This window comes from Triticum aestivum, chromosome 2B, assembly GCF_018294505.1.
Source record: "Triticum aestivum cultivar Chinese Spring chromosome 2B, IWGSC CS RefSeq v2.1, whole genome shotgun sequence".
Lineage (NCBI taxonomy): Eukaryota > Viridiplantae > Streptophyta > Magnoliopsida > Poales > Poaceae > Triticum > Triticum aestivum.
The window spans coordinates 571167141-571172329 of NC_057798.1; positions in this window are offsets into that span (position 1 = coordinate 571167141).

Below are 5189 nucleotides of genomic sequence, written 5' to 3' on the forward strand. Positions count from 1 at the left end.
AGCAGCAGCTTAGAGCTGATCAAGATCTGCTAGCCGACAGATGGACCGAAGTCCTCGCGGCCGAAGAGCATGAACTCGAACGCCCCTCCAAAAGCTACCCCAAACGTAAGCTGCTCCCCCGATTAGAGGTGGAGGCATATGATCCCGCTTCACCAGGAGACAATACGGCTGATCGACCACCCCGTGGTCGCGACAGAGAGGCCTCAAGGCCCTTCACTAGACCCGTACCCCGGCATCGCTCGAAAAGCACAAGGCCACAGGGGAACACTCCGGACCTGCGCGACATATTGGAGGATAAGGCAAGACAATCAAGATCGATCTATGGATCACGTGGGCGCCCCACGATACGTGACGATCACCGTCACCCCGGACACAGTAAGTCCGGCCGGGCCGAACACAACAGACAAAGCTCTTTTGAGCTCCGTCGCGATATCGCCCAGTACAGAGGCGCCGCACACCCACTGTGCTTCACAGATGAGGTAATGGATCATCAAATCCCAGAAGGGTTTAAACCCGTCAATATTGAATCTTATGATGGCACAACAGACCCCGCGGTCTGGATCGAGGACTATCTCCTCCACATCCACATGGCCCGCGGAGACGATCTCCACGCCATCAAATATCTCCCACTCAAACTTAAAGGACCAGCCCGGCACTGGCTTAACAGCTTGCCAGCAGAGTCAATCGGGAGTTGGGAGGACCTGGAAGCCGCATTCCTCGATAACTTCCAAGGCACGTACGTGCGACCACCAGATGCAGATGACCTAAGCCACATAATTCAGCAGCCAGACGAATCGGCCAGACAATTCTGGACACGGTTCTTAACCAAGAAAAACCAAATCGTCGACTGTCCGGATGCCGAGGCCCTCGCGGCCTTCAAGCATAACATCCGCGACGAGTGGCTTGCCCGGCACCTGGGACAGGAAAAGCCGAAATCCATGGCAGCCCTTACATCACTCATGACCCGCTTCTGTGCGGGTGAGGACAGCTGGCTAGCACGCAGCAACAACCTCAACAAAAATTCTGGCAGTCCGGATATCAAGGACCGTAGTGGCAGGTCGCGTCGCAACAAAAACAAACGCCGCATTAACGGCGATAACAGTGAGGATACGGCAGTCAATGCCGGATTCAGAGGCTCTAAACCCGGTCAACGGAAAAAGCCATTCAAAAGAACAACTCAGGGTCCGTCCAATTTGGACCGAATTCTCGACCGCTTGTGCCAGATACATGGCACCCCTGAAAAGCCAGCTAACCACACCAATAGGGACTGTTGGGTGTTCAAGCAGGCAGGCAAGTTAATTGCCGAAAACAGCGACAAGGGGCTACATAGCGACGACGAGGAAGAGACCCGACCGCCGAACAATAGAGGACAGAAGGGTTTCCCCCCACAGGTGCGGACGGTGAACATGATATATGCCACGCACATACCCAAAAGGGAGCGGAAGCGTGCACTCAGGGATGTATACGCGATGGAGCCAGTTGCCCCGAAGTTCAATCCATGGTCCTCTTGCCCGATCACCTTTGACCGAAGGGACCACCCCACCAGCATTCGCCATGGTGGGTTCGCCGCATTGGTTCTAGACCCAATCGTCGATGGATTTCATCTCACCAGAGTCCTGATGGACGGCGGTAGCAGCCTAAACCTGCTTTATCAGGACACGGTGCGCAAAATGGGCATAGACCCCTCAAGGATTAAACCTACCAAGACGACCTTTAAAGGCGTCATACCAGGTGTAGAAGCCAATTGTACAGGCTCAGTTACACTGGAAGTGGTCTTCGGATCCCCGGATAACTTCCGAAGCGAGGAGTTAATCTTCGACATAGTCCCGTTCCGCAGCGGCTATCATGCCTTGCTCGGACGTACCGCGTTCGCAAAGTTCAACGCGGTGCCGCACTACGCATACCTCAAGCTCAAGATGCCAGGCCCTAGAGGAGTCATCACGGTCAACGGAAACACTGAACGCTCCCTCCGAACGGAGGAACATACAGCGGCTCTCGCGGCAGAAGTACAAAGCAGCCTTTTAAGGCAATTCTCGAGTCCGGCTGCTAAGCGGCCGGACACAGCTAAGCGTGCCCGGAGTAACCTACAACACGACCACCTGGCACGTTCCGAGCACGCGTAGCAGTGCGGCCCCAACCCCAGCCCCTGTAAAACATTAAGACAGACCCTTCGCGTACTCCATTACGCTCTGAAGATACCATGGGCATGGGGCAAGGGGCTCGACCACGATAAGCCCAAACTGCGGCTCAACCGCACCAGGGGCTCTTAAGTGTGTCGTTTCTTTTTCTTTTCCTTTTATTTTTTACCCACAGGACTCCGTTCGTCAGAGGCCCTGTCCGGCAGCAGACATGCCGAACCCACGATACAACAGCCAGGGAAGGAGAAAGGCTACAACGAAAATCCAGGTGGTCTCCATTATGAGCATTAAATCTGTTTTATGCATTATTCCGTAGCCTACCCCTGGAGGGGGACATGTTAAACAGTCCCATCCCTTGCTTACCGCACCACTTGTATCGTCCTGCACTTACAGCAGTTTTTATTTGAATAAAGCAATGCAGCACATTTTTGCTTCTAATTGCATTTCTTTCTTACACATATGTTCATCTATGACATGTTGCATCCGTACGTTTTGGTACGGCTAAATACACCAGGGGCTTATGTTTCCCGCGTTATGGTGTGATAAGTCCGAACACTTTCACAAGTGCGGCACCCCGAACTTATAGCATTATATGCATCGGCTCCGAATCATGTTCTTGGGTCAATAGTTGGGTTTGCCCGGCTCCCATGTTTTGGTACCTTACGTTCCGTTTTATCGGCTAAGGTAGCACTGGGAGAACCACTGCGATTGCGCCCCAGTTGAGCTGGGTTAACGCCTCAGTGGAGAAAGCTAAAACTGACCGTCATGATGAGGCGAGAGCTGGTCGCTGTTCGAGAGGTTCTTTGCGAGTCCCTAAAGACTTATGCCGCTTCGAGCGAGGAGCCGGATTCTGTCCGGTCAAGGCGTGGATAGCGCCCCAAATTCGGCCTTCCGAAAACTAGGGGCTTCGCCGAAATTTAAAATTATAGAATTCTATGGCTAAGTGAGAGTGTTCAAGCATTATAAGTCCGGTTGCCTTGTTCGTTGTGTTGAGCGCCTCCCTAGATGGACCCAAAAATGGGAACAAGAGCGCTCGAGTTTATCCCGAACACCCCAGCACTCGTGGCATGGGGGCTGAAGCCGACGACTTGCCATCTCTCAGATTTGATAAACAGCCGCACAGAAGGTAATATTTTAAATTAACAAGCGTTGCTTAGCGCATATGAACCAAGTTTTCAGCGCACAGGATAACAAAATGCGAGTCTACTCAAATATTACATCTTTGGAGCACTCACCCGCAATAATGCGGGCGCCCTTCAGCACACTCCTATAATACATCTCGGGCGTGCGATGCTCCTTGCCCTCTGGTGGGGGGTCCGTCACAAGCTTCTGGGCATCCATCTTGCCCCAGTGCACCTTTGCGCGGGCAAGGGCCCGACGCGCACCCTCGATACAGGCGGAGTGCTTGATAACTTCAACCCACGGGCACGCGTCCACCAGCCGCCGCACCAGGCCGAAGTAGCTCCCAGGCATAGCCTCCTTAGGCCACAGCCGAACTATGAGGCCCTTCATGGCCTGTTCGGCCGCCTTGTGGAGCTCGACCAGCTGCTTCAGCTGGTCGCTAAGGGGCACCGGATGTCCGGCCTCAGCATACTGAGACCAGAAGACCTTCTCCGTTGAGCTCCCCTCCTCGGCCCGGTAGAATGCGGCAGCATCGGACACGCTGCGGGGAAGATCTGCGAACGCTCCTGGAGAGCTCCGAATTCGGGTAAGCAACAGGTAATTAACACTCACATGCTTACTTTGCATGAAAAATGCCTTACCCGCTGCTATTTTCTTCACCGCCTCTATCTCCTGGAGGGCCTTGTAGGCTTCGGCCTTAGCGGCTTTGGCACTCTCAAGAGCCGTTGCAAGCTCAGACTCTCGAGTCTTCGAGTCACGCTCCAGGCTCTCGTGTTTCTTCACGAGATCCTGGAGCTCTTGCTGTACCTCCGCCACCCGCGCCTCCTGTTTCTCTCGCTCGGTGCGCTCCGCAGCCGCATTGCGTTCGGCCGCGGCCACCGCCTCCTTCAGGGTCGCCACCTCGTTAGTGGCCCCTGCAATACCCCAGTTATCCTTGTCATTTTTCTTGCAACCAAATCCTTTTCTGTAAGGTACAATTTTCATAAGGTATTACTCACCTTCTTTTTCCTCGAGCTGCTTCTTGGCATGGCCGAGCTCGTTCTCGGACCGCTCGAGGTTTTCCTTCAAAGTTTGACCTCCGCAGTCAGTGCGGCAGAGGTCAGCAGCACAGCCTGCAATCCCATATTGACATATTTTCATGACTCCTGCGTTTATCTTTCTAAAGATCCTCAGTCCGGCTTTTCTTTCCGAACACCGAACCGAGCATCAGGGGCTACTGTCTATGCGGTACCATTTTACATATATTGAAATTCTTACCTCAAAGCCTGTTAGAAGGCTGCTGCAGGCTTCGGTCAGCCCGCTCTTGGCGAGCTGAACCTTCTGAATCACCGCACTCATAACAGTGCGGTGTTCCTCTTTGATGGAGGCGCCGTTGAGCGCCTCCAGCAAATTATCCGGCACCTCCGGTTGGACGGAGGCAGCCGGCGTCGCGGTCTTGCCCTTCTTCCGAAGGGGTCGCCCGCCGGACTCCGGAGCCACTATGGGTTCCGGGGCTGAGTCCGGTGCAAAGTCCGTGAGGTTGTCCTGCGACGCCTCCAGGGCCCTCTCCTCCTGGTGGGTCCCTTCCTGGGATCCCACCTCGGCATCGTCCGCATCACGGGGGGTGGAGGCAGTCGGAAGAGAATCCATATCCGACGCCCTTAAGGACCCGCTCGACGAAGTGGGGAGATCATCCTTAGGCGGACTGCAGGTGTATGCGGCATTAGAAAGACATAATGTGGCGGAAAACGAAAACCTTGAAGTTATTCGGGAGTTCGGATACTTACGATCTCGCCAGGGGCTTGGCCCTTGGAGGCCAGTCCTCGTCGTCGTCACTGGCGTTGGCGGAACAGTCCGGGGGAAGAGTTTTTCCCCTCTTGGACCCTTCGGCCTCCCTTGTTGGGGAGGCCTTCCTTTTCTTCCCTCCCCCCGCTGGGGGAGAGGCTTTCT